The following is a 25,788-nucleotide window of genomic DNA, read 5'->3' on the forward strand; positions in this document are numbered from 1 at the left end:
ATAACACTCTGCGGACTGCTGTCAGAATTGTGAATAAAGGGATTCTGGTGAAGGAACTTCTGCCTCTGTGAACTTATTACAGACAGGGAGTAAATTTAAGGAGGAGCGAGACAGATTTTTAATTGGTAATGGGTTGATGGGTGTGGGGAGAAGGCTGGAAAATGGGGGTGAGGAGTTTATCAACCATGATCGGGGGAGCAGACTGGGTGGGCCAAAGGGCTTAATTCTTCTCCTGTCACTTGTGAACTTAATGTGTACCTGCTTGCTGCAGGGGTGAGGTACAAAGCCATCAAATTTTCACTCTCAGTAAAGTCCAGAGTTATTCAGGAACAAGGAGATTCAGTTTATAAACATTAGGGTTGGAGTTTGAAAGACTGTATTTTTGGAGCGTGATTGATGTGCACTTGGAGCGAAACCTGAATCTGTGTACAAGTCTCATCTGGTGTTCAAAGTGATGATTAGAACATGCTGGTAAGTGTTTATACAAAGCAATTCCAACTCACTTTCAAGTCAGTGGAAAAAATAAATAGAAGCAGAAGTATTGGCCCTTCAAGGGGAAAGGGCAGTGTTGAGGAAAATAAGTATTTTTTTGTGAAAAGATTGATAGTTTTTATCTTCTACTCATCTGCCTTTTTCTTATTCATTCATAGGACATGGGTGTCACTGGCTGGGTCAGCATTTATTGCCCATCCCTAGTTGCCCTTGGAGGGCAGTTGAGAGCCAACCACATTGCCGTGGCTCTGGTTTCACATGTAGGCCAGGCTGGGTAAGGATGGCAGATTCCCTTCCCTAAAGAGACATTAGTGAATCAAATGGGTTTCTCTGACAACGGTTTCATGGTCATCAGTAGATTCTTAATTCCAGACTTCTTTTTTTTAATTTGAATCCCACCATCTGCCGTGGTGGGATTTGAACCATGTTCCTGGAACATTAGCTGAGTTTCTCGATTAATAGTCATGGGCATTGCTGGCTGGGCCACATTTATTGCCAATCCCCGGTTGCCCATGGATGGCAGTTGAGAGTCAACCACTTGGCTGTGGCTCTGGAATCACATGTAGGCCAGACCGGGTAAGGACGGCTGATTTCCTTCCCTAAAGGGACATTAGTGAATTTTTCTGACAGTCTACTATGGTTTCATGATCACTAGAAGGCACATTGGCACAGTGGTTTGCTCTGCTGCCTCAAAGCTCCAGGGACTGGGGTTCGATTCCAAGCTTGGGTCACTGTCTGTGTGGAGTTTGCACGTTCTCCCTGTGTCTACGTGGGTTTCCTCTGGGTGCCCTGGTTCCCTCCCACAGTCCAAAGATGTGCCGGTTAGATGCATTGGCCAAGTTAAATTGCCTCTTAGCATCCCTTGATGCATAGGTTAGAGGGATTAGCAGGGTAAATTAGCGGGGATTACGTGGTTAGTGTCTGGATGGGATTGTTGTCGGTGAAGAGTCGATGGGCCAAAGAGCCTCCTTCTGTACTGTAGGATTTCTATGATTCTATGAGTAGACTCTTGATTACAGAATTTTTTTATTGAATTCAAATTTCACCATCTGCTGTGGTGGGATTCGAACCTGCGTGCCCAGAACTTTAGCTCACTTTCTGGATTAATAAGCAGCAATAATAGCACTAGGCCATCGCCTGCCCTATGTTTGTATCTCTTATGCAATGGGAGCTCTTCTAATTCATAATGTCCTTTTGGGAAGGAAATCTACCATCCTTACCTGGTTTGCCCTAAATGTGACTCCTGACCTATACTGGTTGACTCTTGACTGCCCTCTGAAATTGACATTCAAGCCACTCTGTTCAAAGGCAATTAGGTAACAAGTCTTTTTATTCATTCAAGGAACATGGGCATCGCTGGCTAGGCCAGCATTTATTGCCCATCCCTAGTTGCCCGTTTGGTGGTGAGCTGCCTTTTCAACCACTGTGGGACACCCATTGTGCTGATAGGGAGGGAGTTCCAGGATTTTGACCCAGTGACAGTGAAGGAATGGCCGATATATTTCCAAGTCAGGATGGTGAGTAGCTTGGAGGGGAACCTGCACATGCTGGTGTTCCATGTATCAACTGGCCTTGTCCTTCCAGATGGTTGTAGTTGCTAGTTTGGAAGGTGCTACCTAAGGAACCTTGGTGAGTTGCTGCAGTGCACCTTGTAGCTGGTACACACGGCTACCACTGTGCGTTGGTGGTGGAGGAGGTGAACGTTTGCAGATGGAGTGCCAGTCAAGTGGGTCTGCTTTGTCCTGGATGGTGTTGAGCTTCTTGAGTGCTGTTGGAACTGCACCCATCCAGGCAAATGGGGAATATTCCATCACACTCCTGACATTGCCTTGTAGATGGTGGATAGACTTTGGGGAGACAGGAAGTGAGTTACTCATCGCAGAATTCCTAGCTTTTGACTAGATCTGGTGGCCACGTTTTCATATAAAGAACAAAGAAAATTATAGCACCAGGAACAGTGCTTTCGGCCCTCCAAACCTGCACTGACCATGTTGCCCAGCTGAACTAAAACCCCCTACCCTTCCGGGGACCATATCCCTCTATTCCCATTCTCTTCATGTATTTGTCAAGATGCCCCTTAAAAGTCACTATCATACCTGCTTCCACTACCTCCCCTGGCAGCGAGTTCCAGGCACCCACCACCCTCTGTGTAAAAGTTTGTCTCGTACATCTCCTTTAAACTTTGCCCCTCGCACCTTAAACATCTGCCTCCTGGTAATTGACTCTTCCACCCTGGGGAAAAGCTTCTGACTATGCACTCTGTCCAAGGCTAGTCCAGTTACTGGGCAAGGGTAACCCCCAGGTTGCTGATGGTGGGGGATTCAGCAATGGTAATGCCATTGAATGTCAAGGGGCGATGGTTAGGTTCTCTCTTATTGGAGATGGTCATTGCCTGGCACTTGTGTGACACGAATGTCAGACTCTGAGGAGCTGAAGGGAATAATTTGCACGAGAGACATACCCATTCCGCAACTGAACTTATACACAAGTCAATTCAAAACAAGTGTCACAATAAGACTATCACTGTACAGCATAAGAATCAGAGAAACACTACAGCGCAGAAAGAGGCCATTTGGCCTGGACTGACAACTATCCCAGCAAGGACCTATCCCCATAACCTTGCATATTTACTGGCTAATCTGCATATATTAAGGGGCAATTTAGCATGGCCAATCCATCTAACCAGCACATTTTGAACACTAAGGGGCAATTTAGCATGGCCAATCCACCTACTCTGCACATCATTGGACACTAAGAAACAATTTAGCATGGCTAATCCACCTAACCTACACATCTTTGGGCACTAAGGAGCAATTTAGCATGGCCAATCCACCTAACCTACACATCTTTGGACACTAAGAAACAATTTAGCATGGCCAATCCACCTAACCTGCACATCTTTGGACGCTAAGGGGCAATTTAGCATGGTCAGTTCACCTAATCTACACATCTTTGGACTATATGAGGAAACTGGAGCAATCCAGAGGAAACGCACGTAGGCATGGGGAGAAGGTGCAGGCTCCACACAGACAGTGACCCAAGGTAGGAATCGAACCTGGGTCCCTGGCGCTGTGAAGCTAGTGAATTTACTATCAAATAAATCGGTTGGACTTAAACTTGGTGTTGTCAGACTTTTTGCTGTGAGGCAACAGTGCTGTGCTACCGTGCTACTCATTAATGACAGGCCACTCATACCAAGAAGCTAACAATGACGCCATGAACACCTGAAACATGGTGGAAGGAGCGGGAGGGAACCTAACCTTTGCCCCTTGATGTTCATTGGCATTACCATTGCTGGGATCACCAATCTAACAGACGATTGGTTCCACTGCCGGGACCACAATCTGAAAGTGCAAGAAAATCTGATAGAGTAAGGATCTGGATATATTCCTCGTAAGGTGGAGATGATGCTGGCATCAGTTGATTAATCGCTGCTTTTCCTCGAGCCCTGAAGTTTCCGCCGCGAGGCTAGAGTTGGAAGTTCTGGAAGGAAGCCCCAACTGTGAGCAACAGGTAAAGATGCTGTTAACACATGTATCTGTACACCATAGAAAAATAGCCTAAAGTTAGGTAGACTGGATATAGTCAGACACATTGATAACCCACATTACGGAAACAACTGTGATTTTAGTCACAAACATAGGGCATAAAATTCGCTGCTGCTAACAGAGCAATAGTCAGGGACAATAAAAAGACTGCCTGCGGTGTAGGAATAACACCAGATGTGTGGTGTGCAGTGAAGCATACACCACATCCTGAAGGAATGTACGAGGTCCAAGTTATAAAAAGCAAATGGTATACAAGATGTGTTGTTTCTACAACTAAGCCTAAAAGGGGGAAAAAGGTCACTGAGATAGTCGGGACAGCAGTGATTAAGTTGGCAAAGGATTGATTACCGCCGATCTGAACTGGACATGTAACAGTGTTAGGTAAGACGGATGAGTTTACTAATGCACTCTTGTGATAACAGGAGACGTTGTTAGATGGGGAGTAGAGGGGATGGGAACTTGGGGCACCTCGAGCCAATAGGGGAATGACAACGCATAGATGGGACAGGGACCACCAATTAGGGGAGAACAACACATTGCAAAGCCATTACAATGCTTGTAAAAAAGTATAAAATGTGCTGCAAATCTATGTAAGGTGTGCCTATTTTATTGGACACCCAGTCTTGCAAGAACGTTAAATAAAATATCTTGCTCCTTCGGAACTTGACTTGACTAAATTGTTTGGCTGTGAGCTGCGTTTCTCACACACCCACCCAGAAGCCCACCAAAATGGGCAAGAGGGTGGGAAACCCAGCAGCCATTTTTGAGAAGCTTACACCATTAGTGTGGGGGCAAAGAAGTCATCACCAGGAATGACCACCAGGGGGCATGAAGTCCTTCCAGTGTGGGAAGGCTGGACATTTCAAATGATTCCGTAGGTCCAAAATTCTCCAGCCAGGTCATGCTGGTGGGATTCTCCAGTCCCGCTGGCATGTTTCCTGCCAGCATGGGGTGACGTCAGTGGGAATTCCCATTGATGGCAGTGGGACTGGAAAACCCCATCTCTAACAAACAGCGCGCCACCTCTCGCCAGTGGGCAATGGGCAGCTGGAAAGTCGGAGAATCCCACCCAACAAGTTTCATTGGGGAAGCAGATAAGAAAATATTTATGCAACACACTCTCTCCAAGAAATTGGAAGTAATGAAATCACCAGAGTTTTAAGGATAAGTAAATGGTCTTAATTAAGATGATTTGTCAGTTACTGTCCAAATTGAAGACTTCAACACCAGTTTTCAAATTTAAAAAAATCTCACAACACCAGGTTAAAGTTCAACAGTTTTATTTGGAATCACGAGCTTTCAGAGCACTGTCCCTTCATCAGGTGAGTCACTTGCTCATCTTTTGGACTGTGCGGAGAAACTGGAACTGGAGCACCCGGGGGAAACCTACACAGAGAGAACATCCAGCCTCCACACAGACAGTCAACCGAGGCCGGAATTGAACCCGGGTCCCCGGCGCTGTGAGGCAGCAGTGCTAGCCACTGTCCAAAGGTGTGTGGGTTAGGTGCATTGGCCGTGCTAAATTTGCTCTCAGTGTACCCGAACAAAAGAACAAAGAAAATTACAGCGCAGGAACAGGCCCTTCGGCCCTCCAAGCCTGCACTGACCATGCTGCCCGACAAATAAAACCCTCTGCCCTTCTGGGGATCACATCCCTCTATTCCCATCCAACAGATGCTGGAGAGCGGCTTTATTGTGGTGTTAATGTGCACGGTAGCGTTAGCACTGTTTCCTTACTGTGCTAGGGACCCGGGTTCAATTCCGGCCTCAGGTCACTGTCTGTGTGGAGTTAGCTCATTCTCCCCGTGTCTGCATGGGTTTCCTCTGCGTACTCCGGTTTCCTCCTACAGTCCAAGGATGTGTGGATTAGATTGATTGGCTATGCTAAATTAACCCTAGTGTCAAGGGGAATTAGCAGGGTAAATATGTATTGCGGGAATAGGGTTTGGGGGAGATTATGGTCGGTGCAGACTCGATGGGCTAAATGGCCTCTTTCTGCACTGTCGGGATTCTATGCCTACTAATAAATAAACTTTAGAACTATAAACTCTGAAACAAGCCACTTAGTTGAACCCACATCCCACGAACAAATAAAGGAACATCATGTCTATCTCTGATCTCAATCCTTTATTCATAGAATCATAGGCAGTGCAGAAAGAGGCCATTCGGCCCATTGAATCCCCAGTGACAGCAATATCACCCATGCCTTTTACTACAGTGTCATCCTGAAAAATCTGCACCGCGTCTCTTTCAAATACAGTACAATGTTGGTAAATGTGAGGTCATGCATTCTGGTAGGAATAACAGCAAAATAGGTTATTATTTAAATGGTAAAAAATTGCAGCATGCTGCTGTGCAGAGGGATCTGGGTGTCCTGGTGCAGGAATCTCAAGAAGTTGGTTTGCAGATGCAGCAGGTGATTAAGAAGGCAAATGGCATTTTGTCCTTCATCGCTAGAGGGATGGAGTTCAAAAACAGCGAGGTTATGTTGCAGCTGTATAAGGTGCTGTTGAGGCCACACCTGGAGTACTGTGTATAGTTTTGGTCTCCTTACTTGAGAAAGGATATACTGGCACTGGAAGGGGTGCAAAGAAGATTCACAAGGTTGATTCTGGAGTTGAGAGAGTTGGCTTATGAGTAGACTGGGGCTATACCCATTGGAATTCAGAAGAATGAGGGTAGATCTCATATAAACATGTAAGATTATGAAGGGAACAGATAAGATAGAAGCAGGGAAGTTGTTTCCACTGGCGGGTGAAACTAGAACTAGGGGGCAAAGCCTCAAAATAAGGGGGAGCATATTTAGGACTGAGTTGAGGAGGAACTTCTTCACACAAAGGGTTGTGAATCTGTGGAATCCCCTGCCCAGTTGAGGATACCTCATTGAATGTTTTTAAGGCAAGGATGGATAAATTTTTAAACTGTAAAGGAATTAAGGGTTAGGTGAGCGGGTGGGTAAATGGAGCTGAGTCCACAAAAAGATCAGCCATGGTCTTATTGAATGGCGGAGCAGGCTCGAGGGGCCAGATGGCCTACCCCTGCTCCTAGTTCTTATGTTCTTAATATCTTTCCTTGTCCAAAGCTGGAGGTAGTTACATAGCAATTAGCCCCTTATAGAAACATCTTGAAGAATTCCTTACAGAATGACGATTTGCAAAGGGGAAGAAAGACATGCATTTCTATAGTGCCTTTCCTGGAGTCACAATTTCTCGGAATGCCTCAGTGCCAACAATGTACTTGGGAAGAAATAACAATTTGTGCACAGCACGATCCCACAAACAGAACGCGATAATTAAGCAAATAATCTGCTTTTAGAGTTACCTGTGGGAGGATACATATTGCCCATCCAATCCCTGGATGTAATTAAACGGAATGGTTCAGTTACCAGCCTCTGTATTTTTAAATTTAAATTTCTGTTCAATTTATTTTTTGCCATGTTAGTGGGACCAGCTAGGATGGAGGATTTGTAAGGGATTTGGATGTGTCATTCAGTTGAGTTGACAAATGGTATATTATTACTGATTAAATTGATTATATAGAGAATTCCATTGTGAACTGCTCTGTTGTACTTTGAATAGTGCCTCAAGGTTTTTTTTATACCCACCCATAAGGGCAGGGAGTGGGGGGGGGGGGGGGGGGGGGGACATATTACTAAAGCACTTGTCGCTTAGTGCATCAGGGGAGGTGATGGCCTAGTGATATTATTGCTAGATTATTAATCCAGAAACTCAGCTAATGTTCTGGGGACCCGGGTTCGAATCCCACCACGGCAGATGCTGGAATTTGAATTCAATATAAGAAATCTGGAATTAAGAATCTACTGATGACCATGAAACCATTGTCGGAAAAACCCATCTGGTTCATTAAAGTCCCTTTAGGGAAGGAAATCTGCTGTTCTTGCCAGCTCTGATCTACTTATGACTCCAGAGCCACAGCAACGTGGTTGACTCTCAACTGCCCTCTGAAATGGTCTAGCAAGACACTCCAAGGGCATTGAGAAATGGGCTATAAAGGCTGGCCCTAGGTGTCTTCGTTATCTAGGTGTTCGTGGGTTGAGTGCAGGGCCAGAGAGATGGGGCAATAAATACCCATGTCCCATTAATGAATAAAATCCTCATTCTTCATTACAGAACGGTGTGCGACACCTCCCACCCAATTACATAAGAACATAAGAAATAGGAGCAGGAGTAGGCCATCTAGCCCTTCGAGCCTGCCCCGCCATTCAATAAGATCATGGCTGATCTGTCGTGGCTCAGTTCCACTTTCCCGCCCTCTCCCCATAACCCTTAATCCCCTCGCTTATCAAAAACCCATCAACCCGCGTCTTAAAAATATTTAGCGAGGCAGCCTCCACCACCTCAACGGGCAGAGAATTCCAGAGATTCACCACCCTTTGAGTGAAGACGTTCCTCCTCAACTCCGTTCTAAACCGCCCCCCCTTTATCTTGAGGCTGTGCCCCTTAGTCCTACTGTCCGTTTTTCTATTTAACTATTACTCTGCACTTTAAAATAGTGTGGCTACGTTTTGACAAATAACTAAAGAACTTGATTTTAAAAAAAAAGGAGATACTCGATTAAGATTTTAAATAGCAATAAGGAATGGTACGCCATCAATGAGTTTTAGTAGGTAGGCCTTCAATATCACAAGTGCAAATTACAGTAGTAACTTAGGGCATTGAAGTTTTATGGAAGACAACTGTCACTTGCAGCACAAGTTAAGCCAACTTCTTTGCTATTACCATCTATCCAAGATCTCTCCTTTCTTGATGGTGCCAGTTCTCACTGAGCGGCAGGCCTAATGGGACGGCATCCAAGCACTCATTCTCATTTGAATAATGACTGGCGAGTGCAGCACAGTCCAAGGTTGTCCTTATCCATATACACACATCCCAGGGGAAGTGAGTAATGAGTAAATCTGAATGCTTGGATTTTACGTGTCTACTACGATTCTCACCAATTTTTAAAGGTGCACCATAGAAAGCATCCTTCCTGGATGTATCACAGTTTGGTATGGGTTCCTGCTCTGCCCAAGACCCCAAGAAACTACAAAGATTTGTGGACGTAGCCCAATCCATCATGCAAACCAGCCTTTCCATCCATTAACTCAGTCTACACTTCACCCTGCCTTGGAAAAGCAGCCAGCATAATTAAGGACCTCATGCATCCCGGACATTCTCTCTTCCACATTCTTCCTTGTGGAAAAAGACACAAAAATCTGAGGTCACGTACCAACTAACTCAAGAACAGCTTCTTCCCTGCTGTCATCAGACTTTTGAAAGGATCTACCTTGCACTATGCTGATCTTTCTCTACACTTGAGCTATGACTATAACACTACATTCTATGCTCTCTCCTTTCCTTTTCCATGAATGGTACACTATGTATAGTGTGCAAGAAACAATATTTTTCACCGTATACTAACACATGAGACAATAATAAATCAAATCAAACCAAAGAGAACACAGAAAAGTGATTAGTTGACTATAGAATACAACATAGACCATAAGTTATAGGAGCAGAATTAGGCCTTTTGGCCCTTTTGAATGGACCTACCTCACATTAAGTTGGTCTTTCTCTACATGCTAACTATGACTGTAATGTTACATTCTGCACTCTCTCCTTTCCTTCTCTATGAATGGTATGCTTTGTCTGTACAGCGCGCAGGAAACAATACTTTTCACTGTGTACCAATACATGTGACAATAATAAATCAAATCAAATTAATGAGGATGAGAAAGACATCTGTGTGAAAATCTCACAAGGCGTTGTTTTTGACCTTGGTTCAGCAAAGAGCACAGCAGGGGGAATTTCCTGTTGAAAATGGCTGGATTCCATGGCTTGCGTTACCTATCACTCTGAAAGATAAGAGCAAATAAACATTTACTCATTACATTTACCTTTGACTGTAACACTACATTCTGCACTCTCTCCTTTTCTTCTCTATGAACGGTATGCTTTGTCTGTGTAGCGCGCAAGAAACAATATGTTTCACTGTATGCTAATACGTGCGGCAATAATAAATCAAATCAAAAACCCACTTTGCCACCAGGGGCAGCATGGTAGCAGAGTGGTTAACACTGCTGTCTCACACTGCCAGGGACCCGGGTTCGATTCTCGGCTTGGGTCACTATCTGTGTAGGGTCTGCGCATTCTCTACATGTCTGTGTGGGTTTCCTCCGGTTTCCTCCCACACTCTGAAAGACGTGCTGGTTAGGGTGCATTGGCCGCGCTAAATTCTCCCTCAGTGTACCCGAACAAGCGCTACAGTGTGGCGACTAGGGGATTTCCACAGTAACTTCATTGCGATGTTAATGTAAGCCTACTTATGACAGTTAAATAATAAATAAATAACTTTTTCACACAGGGGGTGGTGCATGTATGGAATGAGCTGCCAGAGGAGGTGGTAGAGGTGGGTACAATGATAACCTTTAAAAGACATTTGGACAGGCACATGGATGGGAAAGGTTTAGAGGGATATGGGCCAAACGAAGGCAAATGGGGCTAGTTCAGTTAAGGAAACCTGGTCAGCATGGACGTGTTGGGCAGAAGGGCCTGTTTCCAAGCTGTGTATCTCTAAAACTCTATAACTGGAGCATGTTAGAGAACTTGGACATATTGCCTTTATCAGCCAGGTCACTGAACTTAACAATTGACAAGTCATGTTGCAGTTTTATAGAACTTTAGTGAGGCCGCACTTGGAATATAGTGTTCAGTTCTGGTTGCACTACTACCAGAAGGATGTGGAGGCTTTGGGAAGGGTACAGAAAAGATTTACCAGGATGTTGCCTGGTATGGAGGGCATTAGCTGAGGAGAGGTTGGAGAAACTTGGTTTGTTCATAGAATCATAGAAACCCTACAGTGTAGAAAGACGCCATTTGGCCCATCAGGTCTGCACCAACCACAATCCCACCCAGGCCCTACCCCCCCATGTCCCCACATATTTACCCACTAATCTATGCATCTCAGGACACTAAGGGGCAATTTTAGCATGGCCAATCAAACTAACCCGCACAACTTTGGAATGTGGGAGGAAACCGGAGGACACAGGAGAATGTGCAAACTCCACACAGACAATGGCCCAAGCTGGGAATTGAACCCAGGAGACCCTGGCGCTGTGAAGCAGCAATGCTACCCACTGTGCTACCGTGCCGTTCTCACTAGAATAAAGGACGTTGAAGGGTGACTTAATAAAAGTCTACAAGATTATGAGGGGTATGGACACAATGGATAGTCAGAAGCTTTTTCCCAGGGCGGAAGAGTCAATTACTAGGGGGCACAGGTTTAAGGTGTGAGGGGCAAGGTTTAAAGGAGATGTACGAGGCAAGTTTTTTTACACAGAGGGTGATGGGTGCTTGGAACTCGCTGGTGTGTTAGCGAGTGGAAGCAGATACAGTAGTGTAAGGGTCGTCTTGACAAATAAATGAATAGGATGGGAATTGAGGGATACGGACCCAGAAGGGTAGGGGGTTTTAGTTCGGAGGGGCAGCATTGCCGGTGGAGGCTTGGAGGGCTGAAGGGCCTTTTCCTGTGCTGTAATTTTCTTTGTCCTTTGAGTTGTAATTCGATCCAGGTTAAGTTGGTGTGTCTCCACGCCAAGTGTTTATCATACAAAATGAGTTTATTTTCTTCGGCTGTTAATGTTGTTCTCACTCCCAGGAGTAGGTTGGCAAACCAGGGGAATATCAAGACTCTCCTTTGATACAAATAGATAAGCCTGCCCTTAATCTTGGCACGCTGTCAGACTCTGAGATAAGCTTCCAACTCCTTCTCCTGGACCATGATCACCTATTCCTCCAATTCCTCACATGAAGTCCTTATCTACATCTTGGTTATCTCCAGATCTGACTATTTTTAGGATATGCCTCTCTCCTTGCACGTTCCCCCTTTATGATTATTCTGCTGTTGGCAGCGTGCCCTCAGCTTCCAACTCCAAAATTCTCCTGCTGAATCTCTTAAAGTTCACCTCTCTTAAAGTTTATTTATTTGTGTCACAAGTACATTCACACTGCAATGAAGTTACTGTGAAAATCTCCAGTCGCCACACTCCAGCGCCTGTGCGGCTACACCGAGGGAGAATTTAGCAGGGCCAATGCACCCTAACCAGCACGTCTTTCGGACTGCGAGAGGAAACCGGAGCACCTGGAGGAAACCCACCCAGACATGGGGAGAAAGTGCAAAATCCACACAGTGATCCAAGTCGGGAATCGAACCCGGGTCCCTGGCAGGTGCAGCAATACTTATAACTGTGCTACCATGCGGCCCTCTCTCTCTCCTTCCTTTGGACATTCCTTAAAGCCCAGCGCCGGGGACCCGGGTTCGATTTCCAGTCCTGGCTGATTGTCTGCGTGGGGTTTACAAGTTCTCCTTGTGTCTGCATAGATTTCCTCTGGGTGCTGCAGTTTCCTCCCAAGATTTGCAGGTTAGATGGATTGGCCATGCTAAATTGTCCCTTAGCATTCAAAGATTTGTAGATTAGGTTCATTGGCCGTGATAAATTGCCCTTTAGTATTCAAAGGTGTTCAGATTAGGCAGATTGGCCATGCTAAATTGCTGGTTAGTGTCCAAAGATGTGTAGGTTAGGAGGTTTCACCATGTCACATTGCCCCTTAGTGTCCAAAAGATGTGTAGGTTAGGGATGCTCCTTTGAAGAGTCGGTGCACACCTTTGGACACTAAGGGGTAATTTAGCATGGCCAATGCACCTAACCTACACATCTTTGGACTGTGGGAGGAAACAGGAGCCCTGGTGGAAACCCATGTAGACACGGGGAGAACGTGCAGACTCCACAAGGACGGTGACCGAAGCCGGGAATTGAACACAGATCCCTCGTGCTGTGAGGCAGCAGTGCCAGCCACTGTGCCACTGTCCTGTACTTCTTCCCTCTGAAATATGTTTGACTTGGTTTAAATGGTGAGTTGTGGCCATTACATTTCCATTGGAAAGACATTCCTTCAACCATCTTGTTTTGCACTATGGATTATATATAGAACATCAAACATAGAACAGTACAGCACAGTACAGGCCCTTTGGACCTCGATGTTGTGCCGAGCTATGTCCAAACCCAAGATCAAGCTATCCCACTCCTTATCATTCTGGTGTGCTCCATGTGCCTATCCAGTAACCGCTTGAAAGTTCCTAAAGTGTCTGACTCCACTATCACAGCAGGCAGTGTATTCCACATCCCAACCACTCTCTGAGTGAAGAATCTACCTTGGACATCCCTCCTATATCTCCCACCATGAACCTTACAGTTATGCCCCCTAGTAACAGCTACATCCACCTGAGGAAATAGTCTCTGCACATCCACTCTATCAATCCCTCTCATCATCTTATAAACCTCTATTAAGTCGCCTCTCATCCTCCTTTGCTCCAAAGAGAAAAGCCTCAGCTCCCTCAATCTTTCCTCATAAGACCTACCCTCCAAACCAGGCAGCATCCTGGTAAATTGCGGAGTTGGCTGGCTTCATTCACAACCCTTTGTAGTTTGTTGAAGTCTTGGGCAGAGCAGAAGCTCTTGACCATTTCCACTTCCCTACTGAGGTAGACAGGGCCCTCTACTACACTTTCTGAAGTTGATGACTATCTTCTTTGCTTTGTTGGCATTGAGGGAGAGATTATTGTTTCCGCACCAGATTCTCTATCTCTTCCCTGTACTCCATCTTGTCATTGTTTGAGATCCGACCCACTATGGTGGTGTTGTCAGCAAACTTGAAAATCAGGTTGGAGGGGAAATTGGCCACACAGTCCTAGGTGGCAGCACTGCAGCACAGTGGTTAGCACTGCTACCTCACAGCACCAAGGACTCGAGTTCGATTCCCGGCTTGGGTCACTATCTGTGTGGAGTTCGCACCTTCTCCCTGTGTCGGCGTGGGTTTCCTCTCACAGTCTGAATGACGCGCTGGTTAGGTGCATTGCCCGTGCTAAATTGCCCCCTTAGTGTCAGGGGGATTAGTAGGGTAAAGAGATATTAGTTTGGTGCATTGACCCAAACAGGTGCCACATGACAAGAGGAATTTCACAGTAACTTCATTGAGGTGTTAATGTAAGCCCTACTTGTGAGTGGAGAGAGGGTTAAGCACTGGTTAAAGAGATATGTATTGTCTCCAGCCAATACAATTAGTCAGATTTTGCAAGCCCAGGCAAGTAGTGACATGAACCCAAGATCCTGATTGTGGCTGTCCTCATGTTTGAGGAACTTGGCTATCAGCCTCTGCTCAGCAACTCTGCGTTGTCATGTGTCATGAAGGCCACCTTGGAGGACGCTTACCCAAAGATTAGAGGCCGAATGCCCGGCCAACTGACCTGGCTGGAGACAATACACATCTCTCCAACCTGTGCTTAACCCTCTCTCCACTCACATTGTCTGTACCTTTAAGATTTGATTACCTGCAAAGACTCGCATTCCAACCATTATCTTGTAAATTGAGTTAGTGTCTTTAATTCCCTGTTTGTGAACAGAACTCCCATTCAAGGGGCAACGCTCCAAAAGCTAGTGGCTTGTGCTACCAAATAAACCTGTTGGACTTTAACCTGGTGTTGTGAGACTTCTTACCACATGTGACTCCAGAGTCACAGCAGTTAGTTGAATCTCAAATGCCCTCTGAAATGGCCTGGAAAGCCATTCAGTTCAAGGGCGACTCAGGATGGGCAATAAATGCTGGCCAACCAACAATGCCCATGTCCCATAAATGAATAAAAAAAAATTAAAACGCAAGTGCCAGGCATTGACCATCTCCCCTGACACTAAGGGGGCAATTTAGCACGGCCAATGCACCTAACCAGCGCGTCATTCAGACTGTGAGAGGAAACCCACGCCGACACAGGGAGAAGGTGCGAACTCCACACAGATAGTGACCCAAGCCGGGAATCGAACTCGTGTCCTTGGTGCTGTGAGGTAGCAGTGCTAACCACTGTGCTGCAGTGCTGCCACCTAGGACTGTGTGGCCAATTTCCCCTCCAACTTGATTTTCAAGTTTGCTGACAACACCACCATAGTGGGTCGGATCTCAAACAATGACAAGATGGAGTACAGGGAAGAATCGAACCATCTTCCCTTGGCACTCAATAACCATCGCTGAATCCCTTCACTATCAACATTCTGGGGGTTTTACCCTTGACCAGAAACTGAACTGGACACAGTACTGTGCATCCAAGAACAGGACAGAGGTTGGGAATCCGCCACTCTCATCTGTCCTTTTTTATAGAATTATAGAAACCCTACAGTGCAGAAGGAGGCCATTCGGCCCATCGAATCTGCACCGACCATTAGCCCACCCAGGCCCTACCCCCATATCCACCCACTAATCCCTCTAACCTACGCATCTCACGACTCTAAGGGACAAATTTTTAGCATGGCCAATCATCTCTGGACTGTGGGAGGAAACTGGAGCACCCGGAGGAAACCCATGCAGACACGAGGAGAATGTGCAAACTCCACACAGACAGGGACCCAAGCCGGGAATCGAACCCAGGTTCCTGGAGCTGTGAAGCAGCAGTGCTAACCACCGTGTGACCGTGCCGTCCTGGCCTGCATGTGACTCCAGAGCCACAGCAACGTGGTTGACTGTCAACTGCCCTCGGGCAACTAGGGATGGGCAATAAACGCCGGCCCAGCCAGCGACGCCCATGTCCCACGAGTGAATAATAATCTAGAATATCTTTCTTGAGAGAACAGAGCTAATGTTTCCAGTCTGGATGACTCTTCATCAGCGTTCTGACTCAAGACGTTGGCTTTGTTCTCTCTCCATAGGTTCTGTCAGTCCTGCTGAGATTTTCCAGCATTTTTGTTTCAGGTTCCCGAATCCACAGGAATTTGCGTTTGACACAATCTTTCTACTGCTTTGTGTGTTTATCTAATTCACATCTATGCCTCAAGAAAGAAGAGCCTTTCTTGAGGTGGCGCAGTAGTATTATCATGGGGCTAGTTAATCCAGAGACCCAGGTTTATGCTCTGGGGACTGGGGTTCGAATCCTGCCAACGCAACTGGTGGAATTTGAATTTAATAAAAAAAAATCTGCAGTTAAGAATCTACTGAAGATCACGAAGCTATTGTCGGAAAAACCCATCTGGTTCACTAATGTCCTTAAGGGAAGGAAATCTGCCATTCTCACCCGGTCTGGCCTACATGAAACTCCAGATCCGCAGCAATGTGGTTGACTCTCAACTACCCTCAGGAACTCGGGATCGTCAATAACCTGGATTCAATTCCTGGCTTGGGTCACTGTCTGCGTGCAGTTTGCACATTTTCCCCGTATCTGCATGGGTTTCCTCCGAGTGCTCCAGTTTCCTCCCACAGTCCAAAGATGTGTGGATTAGGTACATTGGCCATGCTAAATTCTCCTTCAGTGTAACCGAACAGGCGCTGGAGTGCGGTGACGAGGGGATTTTCAAAGTAATTTCATTACTATGTGAACGTAAGCCTACGTGTGACTTATAAATAAACTTTACTTTTGGGGAAGGAAATCTGCCATCCTTACCCGGTCTGGCCTAAATTACTTCTCTCAGAAGGTTGTGAATCTGTGGAACTCACTGCCCCAGAGTGCAGTGGACGTAGAATCAATCAACAGACTCAAGAAAGAGATAGATATGTTTCTAATGAACGGTAGGGTAAAGGGCTGCAGGCAGGAAAGTGGAGCTGAGACCCGGGTCAGATCAACTCTAATCATGTTAAATGCTGGAGTGGGCTCAAATGGCTGAATTGCACACTCCTGCTCTTCATTCGGATGGCATGGTGGTTAATATATAGTGCCAGGGAGTCAGGTTTCATTCCAGTTTCAGGTCACTGGCTGTGTGGATTTTGCAAGTTCACGTCATGTCTGGGTGGGTTTCCTCCACGTGCTCTAGTTTCCTTCCACCGTCCAAAAATGTGTAGGTTTGGTGGATTGGCCATGCTAAATTGCCCCTTAGTGTCCAAAGATGTGTAGGTTAGGTGGGTTGGCCATGCTAAATTGCCCCTTAGTGTCCAAAGATGTGCAGGTTAGGTGGATTGGCCATGCTAAATTGCCCCTTAGTGTCCAAAGATGTGCGAGTTAGGTGGATTGGCCATGTTAGATTATCCCTTAGTGTCTAAAGATGTGCAGGTTAGGTGGATTGGCCATGCTAAATTGCCCCTTAGTGTCCAAAGATGTACAGGTTAGGTGGATTGGCCATGCTAAATTGCCCCTCAGTATCCAAAGATGTGCAGATTAGCTGGATTGGCCATGCTAAATTGCCCCTCAGTATCCAAAGATGTGCAGGTTAGGTGGATTGGCCATGCTAAATTGCCCCTTAGTGTCCAAAGATGTGCAGGTTAGGTGGATTGGCCATGCTAAATTGCCCCTTAGTGTCCAAAGATGTGCAGGTTAGGTGGATTGGCCATGCTAAATTGCCCCTTAGTGTCCAAAGATGTGCAGGTTAGGTGGATTGGCCATACTAATTTGCCTCTTCGGGTCAGGGGAATTGGCAGGTTAAATATTTGGGATTACAGGGGTAGGGCGTGGGTGAGATTGTTGTGAGCACAGACTCGATGGAAAATTCGTTTTTAGTGGAATTTCACAATAACTTCACCACAAGTGTTAACGTAAGCCGACTTGTGACATCAAAACTTAAACATCTGTCCTGTAGGGAATTCTGTGATGAATCCCTGTTACGCATAACTCCAGACCCCAGAGCCGCGTGGCTGAATCTTAAAACGCTCTTCTGAAAAATGGATTGAGAGCAGGGGCAAATAGGGATGAGTAATAAAGGCTAAACTCCCCCTCCAATGTTCCCTGAGCACCGGGACAGTGAATCACAGGAACTTCCTTTTAATTTTTCCAACCCAACCCGCCTCCCAAGCCTGTGAGTGGACGGTTAAGGCTAGCAGTCAGCTAGCCTTCGCAGACTTTGACCCAACCCACTCTCAATGTAAAAGGAGCGGGGGTGGGGACGGGACCCACGTTTTGTGAGAAAATAAAAAGGAAGAGGATGCATTCTTTGCGGGTACAGTGGTGTCTGGTAACTGCTGTGATATAGCTGAGCGAAGCAGCCTGGAGTTAACACACAACTCCTTAAATCAGGTAAGAACAACTCTCCTGAAATTTTACTTTTTTCAAACAGTGCCTCATAGCCAAAAAGTTTATTTTCTTGCTTTTGGATTTAAAAGCCATGTCCTTACAGCTCATCGCTTTCCATGTCGAGACGAAATTGACTCATGGTCAATGAGGGTGAAAGTATAATTTGTTAATTTCACTCTTGCTTACTTTAGTAACAGCAGTCGCCTTGCTGCCATAGCTTCCACAGATGTTAGTACCTTTTGGAAAGGAAGCAGTCTTATTTCTCATAATCTTTCGAACTGAACATGTTTTTTTTTAAAAAAAATAAATTCTGGTTGGGCTGAACTGTGTGCCCACACCAAAGTTTGCCCAGAATTTTGAATACATTTTCAAGTTTGTTTAGTCTCTCACCTGTGCACATGTTGCATAATTTGTTGACTGTGGTGTGGTGGCACAGTGGTTAACACTGCTACTCCCGCAGTGCTGGGGACCTGGGTTCGATTCCAGCCCCGGATGACTGACTGTGGAGTTTGCACGTTTGTGGGTTTCCTCCGGGTGCTCTGGTTTAATGTTGATTTATTATGTGTTACAAATAGGCTTATGTTAGCACTGCAATGAAGTTACTGTAAAAACCCTCTAGTTGCCACACTCCGGCGCCTGTTCGGGTACACTGAGGGAGAGTTTAGCACGGCCGATGCATCTGACCAGTGCATCTTTCGGACTGTGGGAGGAAATCGGAGGAAACTAATGTAGACACGGGGAGAACGTGCAGACTCCGCACAGTGACCACTGTGCCACCATGCTGTCTCTTCTCCCACAATCTAGGGATGTACGGGTTAAGTGGATTGGCTATGCTAAATTGTACCTTTTGTCCAAAGATGTGCAGGTTAGGTGTATCGGCCATGCTAAATTCCCCCTTAGTATCCAAAGATGCATAGGTTAAATGGATTGGCCATGCTAAATTGCTCCTTCGTGTCCAAAGATCTGCGGGTTGGGTGTATCGATCTGGTAAATGGTCCCTTAGTGTCCAAGGATGTGCAGGTTATGTGGATTGACCACATTAAATTGCCCTTTAGTATCCAACGATGTGTAGGTTAGGTGTATTGGCTGTGGAAATGCTGAGGGTTATGGACATAGGTCTGGGTAGAACGCTCTTTCGAAGGGTTGGTGCAAGCTTGCTGGGTTGAATGGCCCGCTGCTGCACTTTAGAGATCCTGTGGAGGTTAGCAAATATTCTTTTGCTGTGTGCGTGTGTGCCTGTTCGCAGAAGTGTGTTAAATCTTGCCTGATTTAATGCATGACCTTTGGTGACCTTGGAAATTCCAACCAAGTTAATTTTGAAGTCACTATTAATGCTGGAAGCAGAGAAGACAAACTGGGCACACTTTGCACTGCCTCGTCCCTAATGTATGGAAGGTCTGAACACCATCCACACCACTCCCCCATCACCACCTCCCCCACCCACACCATTCCCTCACGCCCACCCACACCACCTCCCCCACCCCCACCACTCCCCCACCCCCACCCACACCACTCCCCCACCCCAATTGTTGTGGTGCTAACAGGTAGATCTTTGGGTGCAAAGCGTAAACCATGCCTGTGTACACACATGGTGTATGACACAGGTACATCTGTGGCTGACTGACTAATCTCTCAAACGCTGTTTGTTAAGTCTTTGAACAGGAAATTTGGCAGCGAAAATTTGTCTAAAACGTCACTGACTTTTTATTTACAGCTCCATCCGTTGCCCTGGGGAGGGGGGCCAGGTTTCTGTTTGGTCAGTGGGTTAGAATGTGGTGCAGGTGGATGCCAGTGGTACAGGTTGGATCTCTGTGCCTGCTGTAATAGTTCACAGTGGCCCTGATAGATAAGGTCCAGTATGGGAGGTTAGTTAGGAAGGTTCAGTCGCTAGGTATACACGGAGAGGTAGGGAATTGGATTAGACATTGGCTCAATGGAAGAAGCCAGAGAGTGGTAGTGAAGGATTGCTTCTCTGAGTGGAGGTCTGTGACTAGTGGTGTGCCAGAGGGATCGGTGCTGGGTCCATTGTTGTTTGTCATCTGTATCGATCCTCTGGATGATAATGTGGTAAATTGGATCAGTAAATTTGCTGATGATACAAAGATGGAAGGAGTAGTGGACGGTGAGGAAGGTTTTCAAAGCTTGCAGAGAGATTTGGACCAGCTAGAAAAATGGACTGAAAAATGGCAGATGGAGTTTAATGTAGACAAGTGTGAGGTATTGCTCTTTGGAAGGATAAACCAAGGTAGAACACATAAGGTAAATGGTAGGACACTGAAGAGTGCAGTAGAACAGAGGGATCTGGGAGCTCAGATATATAATTCCCTAAAAGTGGCATCACAGGTAGATAGGGTTCTAAAGAGTCCTTTTGGAACATTGGCCTTTATAAATCAAAGTATTGAGTATGAGAGTTGGAATGTTATGGTGAGGTTGTATAAGACATTGGTGAGGCCGAATTTAGAGTATTGTGTGCAGTTTTGGTCACCTAATTACAGGAAGGATATTAATAAGGTGCTGTAATTTTCTTTGTTCTTTGTTGCCTCTCCTCGACTTGCTCCATGTTTGATGCGGAAACAAACGAAATCCCTAATTGCCTCTCAGCGGGCGATCGACAGGTCCATCCATCCCGACTGCCTGCCCCCTACTGCGGCTACGTTCGTGGCCAGGTGTCCCTGGAGAGGGAGCATGTGGTGTCCACGGGTGCAGTCGACGCCTTCCGCGCCCGTTGGGCACCGCAGGGGCTGGTGTGCGTTATAGACCCTCACAACCACATTTTGATTTAATGTTTTAAGTTTCCTTTGGACTTTGGTTTCTGTTCGGGCCATCCCCCCTTTTTTAAAAAGGCTGCCCCTTTTTAATTTGTCCCTAAGTTAACTTGAGTTTGTTTACTTGTTTGGGTATGCAAAAAGAGCTACCTGATGAATCCTTTTGTTTGGATAACCCTCAGTGGTCTGGGGTGCAGGCTTTAGCTGTCTAGCGACAGAGTGGTTCAATTCTGCCATATCCCTCAGTTAATTTGATGTTGTTTATTTGGTTGCTACACAAAAAGAACTACCTAATTGCCTGTAACAGAGAGAAATGACAATAGCCGTGGACTAGTTACCTCACCCGGTGTATTTGAGTTCCCTGATGTGTAGTGTGACATGTTGACATGTTAGCTCCGAGAAATTTTGCTTTATCTACTGGATCAACCACTTAAATATTCACGCCCTGCACTTCAGTGAGCTGTTCGCTTTGATGTTCAATGTGGTGGTTGAGTCTAAGCTGTTTGCTAAACTGTGCAAGGGTTCAGGAGTAGGGTAGTGCTGTGAGAGCAATTGTATTGTTATTGACATTGCATCCCAGGCTCTGGAGGGGAGAGGACTGAGGGGGGAGGGGGTGTGGTGCAGACTGAGGCGATTCTGCTCCTGGTCCCACTATCCATCCTGTTGGGAGTTACCAACTAACCGACCTTGAGTGAGGATGAGCTTCTGGTGATCTCTATGATCAAGCACTGTCAAGGGGAGTGAGTGGTATTGTCACTCAATTCAAATCTAGAGACCCAGAGAAATGCTTTGGGGACCCGAGTTCGAATCCCACCACAGCAGATGGTGAAATTTGAGTTCAATAAAAATAAAAGTCTAATGATGCCATTGCCATAGCAGTGCGGAAGGAGGCCATTTGGCCCATCAAGCCTGCACTGACCACAATCCTATCCCCCGTAACCCCACACGTTTACCCCTGCTAATCATCCTGACACCAAGGGGTAATTTAGCATGGCCAATCCACCTAACCCGCACGTTTTTGGACTGTGGGAGGAAACCCATGCAGACACGGGGAGAATGTGCAGACTCCACACAGACAGTGACTGGGAATCAAACCCTGGCACCGTCAGGCAGCACTGCTAAACCACCGTGCTGCCCCCAATGTCGATTTCTTGTAAAAGCCCATCTGGTTCGCTAATGTCCCCTTTTAGGGAAGGGAATCTGCCATCCTTACCCTGGTCTGGCTTAAATCTGACTCCAGACACACAGCAATGTGGTTGACCAGTCAAGAAATAGCCAGCTCTATTCAATCAGTTGGCTCGCGTCACTTTGTTGAGGACAGTTATGATGGTACTTATTGCTGACCTTGCCCATGCTGCCCCCTCCCACCCCTCCCACTAACCCCTCCCACCCCCCCACTCCTCCCACCAACCCATATTATAAGTACAGCAGAGGAACAGGCCCTTCAGCCCTCCAGGCATCTGCTGATCATGATGCCTGAACTAAACTTGAAAAAAACCTTCTGCCCTTACTCAGTTGATATCCCTCTATTCCCTCCCTATTCATGTGCCCATCCAGATGCCTCTTAAATGTATTTTTTCCACCACCTTCTCTGGCAGTGCGTTCCAGGCACCCATCACTCTCTCTCTGCATGGAAAAATCTTCCTTAAACTCTCTCCCCACCACCCACCCCCCCCCCGCAACCTCACTTTGAACCTGTGCCCCCTTGTAATCGAATACTTAGTTAAAGTTTATTTATTAGTCACAAGCAGGCTTACATTCACACTGAAATGAACTTAATGGGAAAAATCCCCAGTCACCACACTCTGGCACCTGTTCGGGTACACTGAGGGAGAATGTGGCATCACCTAGCCAGCGCGTCTTTCAGACTGTGGGCGGAAACCGGAGCACCCGGAGGAAACCCACGCGTGCACGGGGAAAACGTACAAGCAGCGACCCGAGCCGGGAATCGAACCCAGGTCCCTGGAGCTGTGAGGCAGCAGTGCTAACCACTGTGCCGCCCTCTAGGTGCTTGCCAGGTCGCATGGGGTGACTGGCACAGGAAGTGAGATTGCAATGCAAAGCAAGAACTGGCGAGGCATCTGCAAAAGGCATAAACAAATGCTGCACATGTACTCCCAAAAGATGTACAAGCAGAGGCAGGTCCGGTGGTCACGGAACTATCTCTGTAACACTGCTTGCATTGTCACGACCAACTTTCCAGCTGTTAAAACAGTAAGATGTTGGTGTTCAAAAGCTGATTCACTGCACAGACCCTCGTCTTTAGAATCGGAAATTTATGGGCTTCCGGTCTCACTCCCCCGCAGACCCCAGCACCGAAACTCCTCCGACGCTCCTCATGCGGGAGGTCTGGGCCAGAACTCTCCCGCCTAGCCCGAGGCTGAGATCTTCCAGCCCCGCTGCAGCAGACGGAGATTTGGCCGTATTCTCTATCCTCATTGGCCGCGACATCGGAGCGTGTCTCTCTTTCCCAGAGAAACCCCAGGGAGTCTTGGGTGAATGCGAACAAAATCCCACTATTTTGGTGGCGGTGCGGGGGGGCGCGGTGGTTGCGTGATGGGAACGCTGGCCGGAATGCTCCAGCCTCGCTCAGCCGAAACTCCGTTCACCACAGCGGGACTGGAGAATCCCAGCCGCGCGGGCGAGGTTGAAGAACCCCAGGTCTGGAGTACTTTCTGATGTTTAGTGTCGATCCCTTAACCTTCGGGGATGCCAGAGGAACTGGCACTGCGGGAGGTGACAGAGGAACTGGCATTGCAGGGGGGGTGCCAGAGGAACCGGCGCTCCTGTTAAATACAAGGCAAAGACTCCCTGATTGGCCCATTAATTGGCTCCTTCATCAATTGGCATCCCCAAAGGCCAACTGCTGACGGATAGCACTCTGTACTGCAGTTGGAATTGTGAATAAAGGGACTTCTGCCTCTGAAGACATGCTACAGTTCTAAGCAATGTCAGTTAAGATTCCAGTAAATTGACTTCAATGACCTGATTAATATCATCACAATAAGATCGTAAATCTTTGCACAGATTAAGACTGCCTTCCAGTCATATCAGCTCTATGCAATAACAGTTGAACAATAATTGTGGTATTTCCCTCGAATCAACTGCAGTCAGCGCTGTGGGAATTGTATCAATATGTAATATCTCGGCAAGGGCGCACGTGTAATTTTGTGCCAGAATGTGAGGTTAACAGGAGGGAGTGTGAAATATCTCTTGTGTACGTTTGTACAGTGTCCAATTTGGGTGAGTAATTCACCTGAGTCAGACATTTCAGCACGCAACCTTGGCCCAGTCTACCCAGCACTGCTTTCGGAGGTGCTGTGTTCTGGCCGTGAACCATTCGGGTAAAGGGATTTTGGGGAGTTTGTTCCACTGCGGTCTTGGCCAATATTTTCCTCCTGCGCCAACGTCGTGAAAACTGATTAACCTGGCCGTTATTGCATTGTTGTCTATGGGATCTTGCTGTGCACCAAGTGGTTTCTGGCATTACACACTGGCGACGCTTCTTCATTGGCTGGGCAATGCTTTGGAAAGTCCCGAGTTGTGTGAAAGGTGCTACGTTCATAGAATTTCCCACAGTGCAGGAGGTGGCCATTCAGCCCATCGGGTCTGCACCGGATCTCCAATGAAACATGTCAGCCTCGTCCTATCCCCACATAGTTATCCCACTCACCCCCCTTAACCTGCACATCTTTGGGCACTAAGGGGCAATTTAGCATGGCCAATCCACCTAACCTGCACATCTTTGGACACTAAGGGGCAATTTGCCATGACCAATCCACCGAACCTAGACATAAAAATTATAGAATCCCTACATTGCAGGAAGAGGCCATTCGGCCTCTCAAGTCTGCACCGACAACAATCCCACCCAGGCCGTAACCCCACTTATTTACCCCGCTGAACCCCCTAACCTATGCATTTCAGGACACTAAAGGGCAATTTAGCACGGCCAATGCACCTAATCCGTGCATCTTTGGACTGTGGGAAGAAACCCATGCAGACATGGGGAGAATGTGCAAAATCCACACAGTAGCTTTGGACACTAAGGGGCAATTTATCATGGCCAATCCACCTAGCCTGCACATGTTTGGACTGAGAGGAAACCGGAGCACCTGGAGGAAACCCACGCGGACACGGGGAGAATGTGCAAACTTCCCACAGCCAGTGAACCAGATCCCTGGCACTGTGAGGCAGCAGTGCTAATCATTGTTCCGCGCTGCTGACATGTAATTGCAAGTCCTTTTTAAAAGGTTGATTTCTTAGATGGATTTTGTTTTTGTGACTATTTACTCCCACGGGAATTTTGGAACAAAAGGACGCAATATGAAAGTTAGTGCCAAGCAGTGTGTTTGTTTAAAGCGGGAAGAGATAGAGTTCTAGAATTCCACTCTCCCCCCCACAAAAGGTTGTGATTGCTCAGGGAGTAGTGGAAAAGAGAATGTAAGTTAATGGCATAGGGAGGTACGGTCAAAATCTGAATGTCAGAACAGACTTGGGGGACTGAATGACTGAGTCCTCTTGCTATAGAGATGGTGACCCCCCCACACATTATGTCATGCTTCAACTGTGGAATTTAGAAAGGTAGGTAACAGAATGACCGCACTTGAACATTCCTTCCCGAGTGAGTGACTCAAAAATGATCCGCGTGACTTCAGTTACGACAGTTAAGCAGTCAGGGGTAACGACGTGAAACTTGCTGCCCACCTGGGTTGTTAAAGCGAAAATTAGATTATCACTTCAGGGAAATAAACTCAGGAGGTTTAGAATCCTACAGTGCCGAAGGAGGCCATTCAGCCCATCTTGTTCGCACTGACCACAATCCCGCCCAGGCTCTATCCCCTTAACCCCATGCATTTACCCTAGCTAGTCCCCCTGATACAGAGGTGCAATTTGGCTTGGCCAGTCCACCTAAACAGCACATCTTTTGGACTGCGGGAGGAAACCGGAGC

The 25,788-nt window shown here is 46.8% G+C and overlaps 1 protein-coding gene across 2 annotated transcripts in view; it reads left to right on the plus strand.

Annotated features, from left to right (window-relative positions):
• The first annotated feature begins 17,818 nt into the window (after positions 1 to 17,818).
• LOC145361685 (uncharacterized) overlaps positions 17,819 to 25,788 on the plus strand; it is a 35,882-nt gene continuing 27,912 nt past the window's right edge. The window contains exon 1 of one of the 2 annotated variants that reach the window (XM_080217593.1): positions 17,819 to 18,077. The gene's annotated coding sequence lies outside the window, so the exon portion shown is untranslated. The remainder of the gene's footprint in view (positions 18,078 to 25,788) is intronic. The other variant, XM_080217594.1, reaches the window with a different exon arrangement.

This window comes from Carcharhinus amblyrhynchos, chromosome 35, assembly GCF_965287045.1.
Source record: "Carcharhinus amblyrhynchos chromosome 35, sCarAmb.v2.hapA, whole genome shotgun sequence".
Taxonomy (NCBI): Eukaryota; Metazoa; Chordata; class Chondrichthyes; order Carcharhiniformes; family Carcharhinidae; genus Carcharhinus; species Carcharhinus amblyrhynchos.